The sequence below is a fragment of the Puma concolor genome, chromosome B1, assembly GCF_028749965.1.
Source record: "Puma concolor isolate L17-30 chromosome B1, mPumCon1.1.hap2, whole genome shotgun sequence".
NCBI classification, from domain to species: domain Eukaryota; kingdom Metazoa; phylum Chordata; class Mammalia; order Carnivora; family Felidae; genus Puma; species Puma concolor.
The window spans coordinates 118,254,197-118,270,119 of NC_141670.1; the positions used below are offsets into that span (position 1 = coordinate 118,254,197).

The following is a 15,923-nucleotide window of genomic DNA, read 5'->3' on the forward strand; positions in this document are numbered from 1 at the left end:
AAAGTGATCCTGTTAAAAATGGAGTAAGATCATGTCACTACTCTACTCAAACACTCCATAGCTTCCCATCCTATTCAGAAAAAAGGCAAAGCTCCTTACAATGGCCTACAAAGTCCTCCTTGATCTGATCACTCAATGCCCCAGCCAGAGTGGCTTGTTATTCCTTTAAAACCCTAGATACACTCCCGCCTTTGCAGTGGGTTCCAGTGCCTGGAATACTCCCTCATCTCCTTCAAGTATTTACTTAAATGTCAACTTCTTATTGAGATGATCTCTGGCTGCTGTATTTAAATTGAATACCCCAACCCCCATCCTCCCTGAAAAAAACCTTTCTGTGCTTTTCTCCACACTTAGCACTGTGGTAGTATACTATATATTTTGTTTCCCACAGAGAGAATGTTCCATGAGAGCAGAAATTTTGTTTTGTGTACTGCTCTGCCTAAAACAGAACCTGAAGATAGATAGATTAGATAGATAGATAGATAGATAGATAGATAGATAGATAGATAGATAAAATCAAGAAGTATTTGTTGAATGAATGCATGGATACATACACACACTGGTTATTTTAAAGATGCAAACATACACAATCTTGAGATCAAATTATTGATGGGTGTTTTCAAGTCATACTCTTTAAGAATATTGTCAATTATGATGACTCTTTGTTTGATTTCTACATTTCCTGGGTCTAAAATTCCCGTGTTCTAATCCATAAATCACAATTCCAAACTTAACACTAGATGGCACTCTTTAAAAGCATTCACGATGGAAGGCTGTAATAGGAAGATGGTAGAGGAAAAATTATTTTAAAAGCCTTTAAAGAGTACACCTGAAACTTTCTTTTAAGTGTACTCTGAAATATTAGTGTACTCTGAAATTTAGGAAATCTTAAAAAATACTAAATTTCCTAAATTTCCTTTTTTAATTGAAAGCAAAACAAATATTTTTAAGTGTCTTGGTCCTCAGCTTTTTTGTTAAAGAGCTAATAATTCATTATAACAAAGCGATATAGTAAGTAAAGTGTTGTCTTAGAGAAACTTTTGATAATGCAAGTAATCACTACTATTTCATTTTGTATTTCTTTTATTAAAACATAACAGATCTGCACAATGTTTTGTTACTTCTTTAAGAGATTATCTAGGGAAAAATTATTTCATGTGATTTAGAAGCAACAACTTTTTTAAATTTTTTTTTTTTCAAACGTTTTTTATTTATTTTTGGGACAGAGAGAGACAGAGCATGAACGGGGGAGGGGCAGAGAGAGAGGGAGACACAGAATCGGAAACAGGCTCCAGGCTCTGAGCCATCAGCCCAGAGCCCGACGCGGGGCTCGAACTCACGGACCGTGAGATCGTGACCTGGCTGAAGTCGGACGCTTAACCGACTGCGCCACCCAGGCGCCCCAAGAAGCAACAACTTTTTAACCCATGGAAACCATTTTCTCCCTAGCTTAATTAGCTTTTTTTTTTTAATTTAATTTTTTTTTTTTTTTTTGCACCTGCAGTTTGCTTTAAAACTATTGCACTATTAAAGGGTGCTTATTAAAGCTCACAGGCAAAAGAAACCACCTTTTCTAGGAAACTAATCATTTCTTTGAGGAGTTTGTTCCTGTAAATCTACCGCTAATAACTTACTGATCTTCTTAATTCTCTCTGCTGATAGTGTGATACTATACAGAAGATCCCTAAATGCTTCAAGAAGCAGATTTGAAAGAAAACATGATGGATTTCCTCATTTGCCCAGCAGTCTAGGAAATAGTAATTATGAGACTAGTCCCGCTCTTTAAAAAATAAAAACAAAACTGAAACCAATGTCATGCTCTTTTACAACTTGTGATTTAGAAATTAAAAAATTAGGGGCGCCTGGGTGGCGCAGTCGGTTAAGCGTCCGATTTCAGCCAGGTCACGATCTCGCGGTCCGGGAGTTCGAGCCCCGCGTCGGGCTCTGGGCTGATGGCTCAGAGCCTGGAGCCTGTTTCCGATTCTGTGTCTCCCTCTCTCTCTCTGCCCCTCCCCCGTTCATGCTCAGTCTCTCTCTGTCCCAAAAATAAATAATCGTTGAAAATAAAAAAAAAATTAAAAAAAAAAAAGAAATTAAAAAATTAGAGTACATGTATTATTTGCTACTTTCCAAGGCATATAGAATAAGTACCTTGAGAATAGGCTTTTTTACATATTTTATAAACTTTTGTCACTGTGAGCACTTAATAAATGCTAAATGTCAACAAAACAGAATAGCAATAACCTGCCCATGGAGATATCTAAAAATTAATGAGATGCCGGAGAGAAAATGCAAAGTAGTGTTGATTCTTAACATAATTTATTTTTCCAATATAGATGTTGGTGTGTTGTGTCCCCCCCCCCCCCCCCCGGGAGATTAAAAATGTTACTTAATGATCTTGGAGTTAAAAAATTACTCTCCCTGGGCAATTTCTTCCCATTAAGTACTAACGTAATTTCTAAAATAAATATTAAGTATTAGCAAACCTGTACAAATTTGATATATGTTTTTGGCTTGTACTATGTGTTTTTCAAGACAGTAGAACACAGTTTTTAAGTTTGCAAACATCATAGGCAAGAGAAAAGCCTCTTCTCTTTTTTTCTTCTCCATTTCTACCTAGAGATTCCTTACATAATTATTTTTATGTCATGAGCTTTAAAAAGGTAGGTACTATAGAATCATCTTTGGGGTTTCCGGGGTTCCTGGGGCAGCTCCTGTTACTCCATATTACGTTCCTGCCAAGCACAGAAGTAGTGTCATTTGCTCAGCCTGGACAGGTGCCACACTCTAACTACTCCTGAGACAGAGAGAGAAAATAGCTGACAAACTTGGCTGCTAAACAGAGCTGATGGAGGGTACATCTCTTCCCTGGATATGCCAGTTTGTTTGGGAATGCTGCTGAGGAAATAAAAAGGGAAAAGAAAATATTTAAGCCTGATTTCATTACTTGTGACTCTTCATAGATATTTTTAAACATAACTGAAGCAGTCACAGGTTTAACATTTTAGGCATTTACCTTTTTTTTTTTTTTTTTGCATTCTCATTCTAATTAACATATCATGGTCTTGATAAATTGAAGTATGTCACATATGAAAAGGTAAATGAGTTTCATGGGGTTTTTAAACTCTAAAAGCATTTTACTACTTCACTTCATGCATGTGTATATATAAAGAGAAAGAAAAAATATAATAAATGTATTGAAAATAAGCATACTTGTTCAGAAGCTGAAAAAAAGTTTGAAAGTTTTGTGCTCAAAATTCAAGACTGGATCTATGGCAACTAAATAGTACATAATGGATACATAGGTAAGTTATATATTACATAATAGGTAAAGACCAAAAAGTACACCACTGTAACAAAATATTGTTTTTTTCATATAAGAAATTATCACTATGCATGGAATTTGATAGCTTAATAAATGTTAAATGAGTGAACAAAGAATATAATTCTAAATAATCCTACATACATTTGATTGTCCACCAACTATGTGCTAAACACATACACCTTTTATACATTACTTCTAATCTTCACAATCCTTACAAGTACATTTTAGTTCCAACACATGGATAAGAACTATCCATCAATTCAAAAGCATTAATTGAATCTACAAAGGGATCTTATCTGCAAACATTCAGGAATAGCCATTTTTCTAATATAAATAGAACTGTTTTATAAATTTTAAATTTCATAAAGTGAAGCATATGGCAACTTTATTGCAGCAACAATTCCACCAAAGTGAAGCTCATCAGAAATTGTTATTCTAAGCAATTGTGCTGGTCTCAGTAATCCTTGATAAAAACCTGTTCTAATTTTTTTATGTTTATTTATTTATTTCTGAGAGAGAGGGAGACAGAGTGCAAGCAGGGAGGGGAAGAGAGAGGGAAACACAGATCCTAAGCAGGCTCCAGGCTATGAGCTGTCAGCACAGAGCCTGACGTGGGGCTTGAACCCCCAAGAAACTTGAGCTCGTGACCTGAGCCAAAGTTGGATGCTCAACCAACTGAGCCACCCAGGTGCCCCTAAAAACCCAGGTGCCCCTAAAGGCAATCATTTGACAAGATTTTTGGTAGTTCCTTCCTAATTCTCTTTTTTGGATCCTCCACAGACCTTAGTAATTTGTGGTTCAGTACTTTGGCCTATTCTTAGCTACACTCACTCCTTTGATTACTGGCTTTCAAAGTTGTTTTTATTTTTTTTAATTTTTTTTAACATTTATTTATTTTTGAGAGACAGAGAGAGGCAGAGCATGAGCAGGGGAGAGGGAAAGAGAGAGAGATACAGAATCTGAAGAAGGCTCCAGGCTCTGAGCTATTTGTCAGCACAAAGCCCAACACGGGGCTCAAACCCACAAACTGCAAGACCATAACCTGAGCTGAAGTCCTACACTCAACCGACTGAGCCACCCAGGCGCCCCACTGGCTTTCAAAGTTTTAATTATGCCACACAATAAGACTTTTTTTTAATGCAACTCATTATACACTGAATAAAACTGAAACAAAAGAATCACAAAGAAATACCCTACTACATGGGATGTATCTGATATTTTTAATTCTGTGCTTTTCTTCCTTCCTTTCATCTTTTTTTTTTTTTTAAATTTTGGTTAGTATTCAGTAAATTGACTTCACGACCCATTAATGGGCCACAACTGACAATATAACAGTACTATTATTCTAGGTGACCTCCAGCACCATAGGTATAAATATCATCTATGACTCCCAATTTTTATCTCAGGGACACCCTTTCCCCTGAACTTCAGATTCCTATATTGTACTTGACATCTCCCCTTAGACATTTTTCTAAACCTGTTCTTCTCCCATTAGCAGTCCCTTATTGATAAAATGGCAACACCATTCACCCAGATGCTCAGGCCCTTAATTCTGAAGTCTCACTCAACTTGTTTTTTCTCTCTAACCTACCATTTCTACTTTTGAAATATATGCTAAATCCAACTTCTTAGCACCTCTACCACTATCAACTAACCTAAGTCATCACCAGCTCTTATAAAGACTACTACAAACATCTATTAACTATTTTCTTCCACTCTCCACACATCAGTCCACTCTCCAATTGTCAGAATGATCCTTTAAACACATAAATCAGATCACACCCCCTGCTCACAACCATCCAGTGGCTCCCCAAAACACTTGAAATCCAAATTTCCTATCATGGCCTATAGTTTGCCATGACCCTAACTATCCTTTTTCTGACCTGATCCCTTACCTCTGCTCCCTGTTGCCCACCCACTCCTCTCCAGTTCTCCCTGCTGTTCTTGAAAGAAGCCAGGAATGCTCCACTGGAGAATTTTTTCGTGTCTGCTATTCCTTAGGCCTAGTTTGCTCCTTCACTTCATTGAGGTGTCTGAATATTAATTCAAGAACAGACCTTCCCTGACAACCTGAATTGAAAAAGGACTCCCATTACCTCTTAGCCCCTTATCCTTTTCCTTTTTTTAATTTAATTTTTTTAGAGAGAGCAAGCTAGCGCCTGAGTTGGGGAGAGGGGCAGAGGGACAGCAAGAGAATCTTAAGCAGGCTCCACACTCAGCACAGACCCAACACGTGGGGCTCGGTCATGAGATCGAAAGGCTTGATCTCAGGACCCTAAGATCATGACCTAAAGCCGAAATCAAGGGTTAGGACACTCAACAGAGCCACCCAGGTGCCCCCCCTTTTTTTTTTTTTTTTTTTTTTTTTTTTTTGCTTTATAGCACTTATTACCTGACCTTCTATCTCCAATCAGTACTCAAACTTTAGTTTAAGAAATGAATGAATGTACATAAATGAGTATCAGTAATCGTTGTAATGACAACGCAATTAAGAACTTTAGTCTTGGTACATGAGCCTCATTCTTCTTGACATCATTAAATCGAAATGAAGAAACAAGAGGACCTTGGTGAGCTGAATTGGAATAAGTGTAACTAGAATCCATCCACACTTATAGTTTTTGTGTATACTGCTACTCAGTCAAGAGAGCTAGGAGCTGAAATGGATTCTATACACTTAATAAGTAGAATATTTATACACCAAGAAATATAAAGTAATGGATAAGAGCCTAGACTCTCTGGAGGTGACTAACAGGGTTCAAATCCTGGTTCTGATATTTAATAGCAATATAACTTTTCTGTGCCTTTGCTTCCTCATTTATAAAATGGGGGCAATAACATCAGATTTACCGTATAGTGTGCTGTGAGAACCTAACAATGCCTATCACATTAGTAAGCCTGTAAATAAATACCAGCTATTATTATTCATTTGTAATTTATCTCAAAATTTCTTATCCACTGATACTATTAAAAAACAAATTTTGACTGGCAATCCACAAATTATACTTTATACTTCCAAACTTCTCAAGAAAGGTAAGGGATTTTTATTGAATTGAAAAGTTTCCCCTCCCCCACCCTCCCATAAAAAATCTGTTACTGAGGCTGAAAGCCACAAAGTCACAAAATGGTTGAATGTGTAATAACCTAACTTGCATGTTAACTGTTTATATTGTACAAAATAAATAGTTCACCACAGTTTACAGGTATGAAATTACAAATTCATTTTTCTTAAAGATTAAAATTTAAACCCTTTTAATTCCTTACTACATCAAATGTTCAACATTATGAATATTAGAGCTTAGCTTGTGTTTTATGCATTTCACAAAATAACACAATTTGGTTGCAAATCCTATCCCATTTTCTTACTATCTATATGTATAAAAAAGCTTGCTCATATAGGGTTAGACAGCAGCTAATTACCTTAGATACTAAAGGTTAAAAAAGGAAAGAAAAAACCCAAGCTGCTTCAGTCCTCATTACATTATGTACCATGGGGATACATATAGTTAAGTCCTAGAGGACAAAGTTCAATAATTAAAATTAGCTGTTTTCTTTTCTGGGTAAGAAGTGCAGAAAAACTGTTTAAAAGTGAAAAAGCTTACTGTAACTTTAGCCATAAGGGAAGTATGTCAGCTCTCTGGTGAATCAGGGAATCATCTTCTGCTACGGAATCATAATGCTTGCAGCTATGTCTGACCTCATAATTAAGGGAGATCACAGCATAAAATGCAAGCCTGGGGCGCTTTGGGTGACTCAGTCGGTTGAGCGTCTGACTTCGGGTCAGGTCATGATCTCACAGTTCGTGGGTTCCAGCCCAGCATAGGGCTATGTGCTGACAGCTCAGAACCTGGAGACTGCTTCAGATTCTGTGTCTCACTCTCCCTCTCTGCCCTTCCCCGACTTGTGTTCTCTCTTTCTCTCTCAAAAAATAAATAAGTAAACATCAAAACAAACAGACAAACAAAAAAGCCAGCAAGCCTGAAATAAAATTACTGAATCCCCACAGCAAACAATATCTAGGCTTGTTATGATCTAAATGGTTTAAAACCTTGTATTCTAAGTACTAATCATAACAGGATTCAGTGGGCTACTTTAAATACCTGAAGACAAAAACTTATACTAAGGAATTGTGTATACTACAGATGTTTTAGTTGACTGGTCTATAGAATTTGTTAAGTTTCAGGGTCTGCTAAATTGTTCCTATTATAGAAAGGCTGATTGGATACTCAGTACTTATTATTTCAAATCAAGGGTAATAACCAAAGCTACATACTAAACACAGGGTTGTTGTTTTTAAACCGTGACAGGCCCACTATTACAGAAGTTCAAGTTTGAGCTTTGCTTAAAGCAGGTAAACATGTAGAAGTGTAAAAAAATAAATAGAAGAACTGATAAAGCAATTCTCAAATCTCATTGATTTCTTCTCAGACTTATTTTTAAAGTTAGACCTTTTAAAATAATGTCTTCAGGTATAACTCAAACATAATTTCACATGAGTATGCTTAAAGCAATCCTCTTAGTAAACTCCCCACCAGGCATTAAAAAAAAAAAAAAACTCACATAGCTTAAAGTTTGATTTATTAAATATGACAGCAAATCATTCGGTTGTATTTACAACAAAGAATTTATTTTCACAACATTTAAATGACCATGTTTACAATTGCCACGTCACTAACTCGTGCCAGCTTTTTTTCTCCTTTAATACTGTTTCTATAGATAAGCTTGGAAAAGCAGTATTTTGTTAAATCATTAATTTAGCACAAGATATACCATTAAATGCTGGAATTTCCTTGACATTCAAGAATTTATAACAAGAAATGGAATCCTGGGATTAAGAATAAAAGGAAAAAGACAAGGCACCTAATCTCAAACCAGGTAGAGTTGGATGGGAAGTACGGGCGTTTCTAAAGCCAAAGCAATTTCCGTGCCAGTTAAACTCAAACTTTCCACACAGTTTAAAACCGAACTGAAACAGTTTTGCTAGTGTAACAGAAACAAATGCCCCCCCCCCCCCCCCCAGCAAATCCTTTGGAGCAACTGTTAGGCAGTATTCACATACAACTGCTTTCTCCAACCAGGAAGGCATGGAATGTAAAACAAAGTGCCAAAGAGAAAAAAAAAAGAGCGTGCCAAAAGGTCTTAAAACTACACTTCGCAGCAAAAGGCAAACGACTCCACAGACTGCTGCAAACAGAAGATGCTCCATTCCCCCATCAGCAGAGGAAGCCACGGGGACTGGCCCTGGGAAATCTGAGAAGGGGCCCGGAGCCTCCACCAGCACCCTCAGAAGCTGTGGCTGTCAAAGAGATTGAGGGACCCCAGCACTGGAGAGACATCGGACACTAATTCCACGCCCTTGCCCTTCCCACCACCTCCTCTCCATCCCGCATCGTCAGCCCAGTCGCCTCCGGATGCAAAGAGTAGTCAGGGGGATCGGGGGACTGCGAAGCCGGCGGCCTGAGCGCCCTCTTTACCTGGTCGCAGAGGCGCGGCCAGGCACGGAGGGTGAGCGTGTCAGCGACACGAGCCGCCTGCGCCTTCCCGCCCCGCGCGAGCCAGGTTTCCGTGGCCGCTTCTGCGAGTCTTCGCCCAAGAGGCCACTGGCTGCCAGAGAGGCCGGGGGAGAAACAACAGGCACAGTGTCTTGGAAACAGCCCGGCCGGCCGTCATTCATAATCCGGCGGACCGGAAACCGGGGGTAACGTCACTTCCTCCCGTCGCACAGCCAAAAAGTTTCCCTCCTCACACTGCTGCAGGAACCTTTTTTTCCCCCTCCTCGGAGCCGGCTAGTTCCGGGACCGGTTCGGAAGGGGCCTCCGGGAACGGACGGAGTAGCGGGGCGGAGCGGTGAGTTGTGACGAGCTGCCCGGCTCCCAGCCGCCTCTGGGAGGCTCGAGACCTCCGCGAGGGGCGAGGTGGGAGAGTAGTTCCCGTGGAGTCTTAGTTTCCTCGCTCTTTAGGGGGAAACTTCGTAATTTGCGGGCGGTCGCGTGCCCCAGGCTGACCGCTCTCTCCCTTCGGTGAGGGCTGTGCTTCCTCCGAGTCTGTTGCGGGTTCGCCTATCTAGGGCACGGCCCCAGGGACTAGGTCTCCAGAACCCCGTCTCGGACCTTCCTCGGAAGGTTTTGGCGATTTCTCTATGCAGCTCCCTCTTTCCGCCTCCCCCCTTCCTCGGGCTCCCTCAAAGACCTTCCCTTCGTGCTAGGCCTTCGGTGTGTCATGCTTTGATCAAAGGATTGAGATTCTTTTTTCTGAGTGTCCGCTGTCGCTTTTCAGCTAGTCCGTCACTTGGTTGGTTTGGAATCGTGGTCTTTCCGCTTTCCCTGCATTTCCAGACGTGTCCCTAAGATATCAGTATAACTCAAGGCCAAGAATTCAGTAGAGGAATGAAACGGACAGCATCTTTAAAAAGATTTTTAGTAGAAGGTTGCAAGAGCCTCCAAAGACATAAAGGGCAAAGCCGTTTAGGAGATGGCAACCCTAATATTGCACTCGGTGTGAATAAGTTCAGTTTCCTTTATCTTGTGCACGTGCAGATGATCAACTTTGGATGTGTGTGTGTGTGTGTGTGTGTGTGTGTGCGCGCGCGCGCGCGCGTGTGCGTGTGTGTGTGTTTTTAAGATTGGCATGTAGGGTAAGAAATGAATATCCAATTTGGATTGGAGAGATAACAGACGCCCTAGGAAATGACATTTAAACAAAACCTAGTTCATTCATTCAATAAATATTTTTGAGAGTCTAAGTTTCAAACTATGTTAACTGCATAAGACCCTGCCCTCATGGAGTTACAGTCTAGCGGGATTAATGAATTTAAGCCAGGTAAAGGAGTAGGAAGAGAGTATTGCAGGTAGGAACACTGTACAGGTCTGTAGTCAAGACCGAGGTGGTTTTGTTTATTTTGCTTTTTTGATGCTTGTGGGGCTTAGGGGGTTAGATGCATGGAAGATGGATTTGAGTTTCTTGTTGCTCTTTTTGTAAAGGGACTTCGTAAGTGGTTAGAATTGTGTAGAAGGAGAGAAAAGACCATTACACTTTACTTTGATCCCTAATAATTCTATAGCCATTATTTTTGGTACTTTGCAAAGTAGCAAAGTGATAGGCAAAAAGATAAATGTAGACTCTCCTTCATAAGGTACTCAGAGTTTTATAGGGAATATAACACTTGTGGGGAAAAAAAAAGAGTATGATTCAAGGTAGAAAGTCCTGGTACCATGAGAAAGCACTACTAGATATCCTAGGAGGGAGAGATTATTAGTATTTGGGGTGGAGAAGGACATACCAGCCGAGAATAGAGTCCTCGTGAGAAGTAATATTTGAACATAGAATTTGGACATCTAAAAATAGGTAAAAAGCTTCCCAGACAGAAAAAGTGAGTAGAGGTGTCAAGGCCAGCTAATGGCTCTGCTGTAAAGAGAATCTGTATATGAAGATTTAAAGTTTTTGTGCCAGTTAATGAATTGTCTTTTTTAAATGGTAGGCCAAGAGATTAGGCTTTATTTTGAAGGCAGTAGGGAGTTTTAATTTTTGAAGAAGAAAAATAAGAAGGAAAGGAAAATATGTTTCAGGAACATTAATATGTGATTTAGGCCTCAGACCAGATTAACAGAAAGTTGTGTCGTTCATTGAAAAAAGTGCAGGACAAGGAACTTTCGGAGGAAGGTATTCATAATATCGATTTTAGTCATAACTAAATTGGGCAACCAGGTAGACATACCTACTCAGCAATTGGAAATGTGGGATTTGAGTTTAAGTGAGATTGGAGTGGTGAAAAATGTGAAACCATCTGCCTAAAGATGACAGTTAAAAACATGATAAATAGAAGATAACCAAGGAAGAAAGTGGAAGCAGAACTAAAAAAGATAGATGAGAACAGATACTTGGGCAATACCAAGAGTGACAGGGCTGAAAAGATGAACCAGAGTAAGAGTAGCCAGAGATAGATAGAAGAGAAGAACCAGAAAAGTTAAGCGTAATCGAAATCACGGAGGAGAAAGTTTTTGAAAGAGGAAATGAGTACTGTGTATTCACTTGGCCAGCATTTAATGAATACCCACTATCTGCCAGGCACTCTGCTAGGCACACAGTTAACAGCAGCGGGTAAGGTCAATCCTGTGCTCATCCTTAGGGAATTTACATTCTAGTGAGAAAGACTGTTTACATAATTAACAGTATAGTAACTATTCCAAACTTCCAGGATGTTTGGGAACAGAATAACAGTAAGACTTCTTACTGTATTTGGGAAGTGTGGGGGAAAAAATACTGAGATGTGAAGGATGAATAAGATGGGTATGGGACACTTTCTACTGATGTGCTGAGGTGAGAGCATATGATATGTTGAAAGACTTAAACTAAATTATGTGACTACAACAGCGAGTGAGGAATGGGAATAGTCTGAGATACTAGATAGTATTTAATGAGTGTGTACTCTGTGCCAGGTACTCTTGTAACTATTTTACATGTACTACCAGATCATGTAGGGCATTAGAGACCTCGTTAAGGATCTCGTTCTTTAACCTTTGGGCAGCAAGAAGTGCAAAGGGCATTTTAACCCAGTGAATAATACAGAAAGATGTGGAGAGGGACAAGAGTGATTGTGGGGAGACTGATCAAGCTAATATGGTAGGCCAGATAATAGGTGGTGATAGCTTGGTCTAGGGTGGTGGTAACAAGGATTGAAAAAAGTAGATGAATTTGAGGTATATTTAGGAAGTTTGGTGACTGAACACAAGGGTGTAGGGTGAGGGTTCAGGAAGTAGGAGTAGCTGATACTCAGGTTCTGGCTGGAGCAGTGGGATTAAGTATCATTTGAGAGAGGGAATGCTAGAAGATCTGGTTGGGAGACAGAAGAAGAGGTTATGAGTGGCTCTGTTAGGGACATGTTGAATAGGAGGCACCAGTGAGATACCCATTTAAAGCTGGCATTTGGATCTTGGAAGAGATAGATGGGCCAGAGAGATAAATTTATAATCCATGGCAAAAGAGTATAGATCAAATTGTCTAGCACAGTAATTCTCAAGCTTTTAGAGTGGATCAGAATCACTTTGAAGGCTTAATACAGATTTCTGGGCCCAGAGTTTTTTTCTTCAGTTGGTCTCATGGTAGAGACCAAGAGTTTGCATTTCTAACAGGTTCCCAGGTAATGCCTGTGCTTCTGATCCAGATATCACATTTTGAGAGAAAGGTGTAGAGTGAGACAAGAAGAGACCCACTTAAGTTGAAGTGGAATAGGAACCTACAAAAAGGCTAAGAAAGAAGTAGGAGGAAGAAACAATATCTGTTTACCTAAAGCTATGAATACGGTGGTGAGAACATTTTCACGGATGGAATGGTGGGACAAACGCCAGATTGCAGGATTAAATGCAGCATAAGTAGAAGAATGAAAAAAGGGAGTATAGAATGAGGATGACTTTCTGAAGGAAGTTTTGCTATGAAATGAGGAAGACCGGATAGAAGAGGCTTGAATATATTTAAATGTAAATGAAAAGATGCCAGTAGAAAGAAAGAGAGAGAGGGCGATGGAGAGGACATAGTAAATAATCCATAGTTCAGGGTCCAGATGGGGAAGGAAAAGGTAGAATCCAGTTACAGGTAGCATTACATGGAGAGCCACCTCTTCATTTATCAGATGGGAAAAAGGAAAGGATGGGTGCAGGTAAGTTTGTAGATGTAGTGGCAGGATGTTGATTTAGTTTCTCTCTGACAGCTTTTGTCTTCTCTGTGAAATTGGTGAAGACATCTACTGAGATGCTGTAGCAGTTTCAAGGAAAATGGAGAAAGTGTAACTGATCTTGGCAGAAAGTAGGGAAGTGAGTAGAAGCATGATAGGATTGCTAAATTGTATTGAGTGCCTAGATGAGATTGGTGACTCTACAGATGCAGAGTATGTATTCCTCTCAGCTGCATTTAAGAGTTTGGGTGCAGGCAGGGAGAAGGTAAATAACAGGATGGATGGCTACAAAGTAGATGAAATTATAGGACTGTAGAACACAGGTGTTTAGAGAAGAGAGTCTTTGAAAACCTGGACCATGAAATATAGGACAGGAAGTAAAATGACATACTGTAGGGGCGTCTGGGTGGCTCTGTTGGTTAAGAGTCCAACTTTGTCTCAGGTCATGATCTCACAGTTCGTGGGTTTGAGCCCTGCGTTGGGTTCTGTGCTGACAGCGCAGAGCCTGGAGCCTGCTATGAGTTCTCTGTCTCCCTCTTTCTCTCCCCCTCTGCCACTCATGCTCTGTCCTCTGTCTCAAAAATAAATAAGCATTAAAAAAAATTTTTTAATGACATACTGCAAATAAATCTAGATGGATAGAAAGAGGTGGGAAAAAGAGATCACTGTTTAGTGGGAATTTCTGTGCTATATGCATTTGCCATAGATGATTCCTATCATGAGCTAAGAATTCGCACTGAGGATTAGAATTCTAAAAAACAAGTCCTAGGTGTGTATATATATGTAAATAGATATATACAGATACAGATACATGAAAGAAACTTAATGCTTTAAATGTAGAATTAATTTAAAGTCTAGGTGTTGCTTTAAAAAAAAGAATGTCAGAAAATTAGTAATTACTACTTTAAAAAATGTCAATAACCTAGGAATGGGATAATAGTGGTATTGGTGGGAGTGAATTCTTAGCTCTAATCCTCAATAAGAATGATATATGGCTCTTTTCCAGTCTGTTTTGGTCATGGATTTTGGAATATACAGGGAAGGAACTATATAAAAGTTAACATAATTTGGTACAACTCCAGGAAAATATTTTTGGTTATAATAATAAAGGAGATAAATTGAGAAATTAGTTGCTGACCTCTTTAAGGACTTCAGTAGCTGAAAAATAAATTTTACTATGTGTGCATTTGTCCATAAGAAAGGAGAAGTAATAGAAACTAGAGAAAGCAATATAAAAGGGTGAGGAGGGGCACCTGGGTGGCTTAGTCAGTTGAGCATCCAACTCTTGATTTCAGCTCAGGTCATTATCTCACTGTTTTGTGGGTTTGAGTCCTGCATCCTGCTCTATGCTGATGGTGCAAAGCCTGCTTGGGATTCTCTCTCTCTTCCTCTCTCTCTGCCTCTACCCGACTTGCACTGTCTCTGTCTCTCTCAAAATCAATAAATAAACTGTTAAAAAAAAAAAAAAAGTGAGGAAAAGTAAGATAGAAAACTAAAATATATAGGATAAAACATGTAACTGAGTGTTTTATTTTAGGCCCAAATACTGTTTTCTGTTTGATGTGGGAAAGAAGTTGAGGCAAGGAGGTGCCAATAAGGAGAAAGCAGAGGGAACTAAGAAACTGGAGGCCTCTATAAATTCAAAATGCAGGTGGAACGCAAGGAAAGAAATGGGGGACAGGGGGAGGAGGCAAAATAAAGGAAGGTTGATCTGGTACCTTGAAGAGGTTCCTTAGTGAAAACAGTGGAAGAGATAAAAAGATACAAGATTATAGTCAAAAAAAAGAATAATTGTGGCTACTTTCAGGCTTTGGTGGCTGAAGATGAAGCTCTTTGGGATTGAAGATCTAAGTAAACTAGGAAGCTGGAGAAGATCATCAATATAGATGCTAAAATTGCCAGAGATGACAGTGGGGAGAAGTAAGAAGATGAGCCTAGTGCAAATGTTCCATACCTTAGCAACCAGGAAGGTATAGGTAATAGATTTCAAGGGAAGATGTTGATAAATGGTGGCCATGGAATGTTTCTCCAAAAGCAGCTATATGGAATAAGGTCTCTGTAGACCTCTTTGCTCTTTGAGTAGGAAGTCGAAGGAGTACCACTTAGGAGACCATGGTAAAAAGGAGATGTAGTGGGGGAAATAGTAAAGGTAAAGAGATGCAAGGAGGGCTTGAAAAACAAGGTAGAAAATATAGGGGAATATATAGATAATGAGTAGGGACTAGAAGATTATGGGCAGCCAGCAATGAAGTTATTGTGGAGGGAGGGAAGGGCTTAGCTGAATGAAAGTACTGGAAGGCCTTTCTACGGAAAGGTAGTTTGTACCTTAAGCAGCCTTGATGTATACATAATAGGGAAAGGAAAACTAGCAGTTGCTGGATAGACTAAAGCAGTGGCCTCCAAACTTGTCTCATCATTCCCTGAGTGTGAAATTGAGCACACTTCATTATATGTGTTATCAATTATATGTCTACACTGCTATCACTCTGTGTATTAATAGCGTATTTTTAATAAAAAATTAAAAATAGAAATTCTTATATTTTTTCCCTATATTCCACTATTAAGACCTTTGAGACATGTTAGTAATTTAGGGCATGGGTACAAAGCCTATTCAGTTTTATAACTGCAGGATCATATAAAAAGAATGGATTCCAAGGTTCCAGTTGGAATGTTGGTGTTGATGACATGACTTCTGTAGTCTTATAAGCTAGGCACTGACTCTTGTCACCTAATCTGTAATGCAAACCTTTTGTCTGTGATTATGGAAATACGTAACAGTAAATACCTTGCTTCTGGTTTCCAGCATAGAAATTTCAAGTAATTGTTTTTCTAGTATATTGGAAGGATTCTTCTCTATATTAGCCCTTTGGTCAGCACCTCGTAAAACAGATTGTTCTGGTAAGTAAATGCTGTGCTTTTTAACTATAAAAAGTT

General features: G+C 39.2%; 2 protein-coding genes across 4 annotated transcripts in view; one reads left to right on the forward strand and one right to left on the reverse strand.

The window, feature by feature from the left end:
- GSTCD (glutathione S-transferase C-terminal domain containing) overlaps positions 1–9,025 on the reverse strand; it is a 133,137-nt gene extending 124,112 nt beyond the window's left edge. The window contains exon 1 of the mRNA XM_025921871.2: positions 8,797–9,025. The gene's annotated coding sequence lies outside the window, so the exon portion shown is untranslated. The remainder of the gene's footprint in view (positions 1–8,796) is intronic.
- INTS12 (integrator complex subunit 12) overlaps positions 9,023–15,923 on the forward strand; it is a 35,632-nt gene continuing 28,731 nt past the window's right edge. For 2 of the 3 annotated variants that reach the window (XM_086704469.1, XM_025922016.2), the window contains exon 1: positions 9,023–9,169. The gene's annotated coding sequence lies outside the window, so the exon portion shown is untranslated. Of the gene's footprint in view, positions 9,238–15,923 lie in introns of all 3 variants that reach the window. The other variant, XM_086704470.1, reaches the window with a different exon arrangement.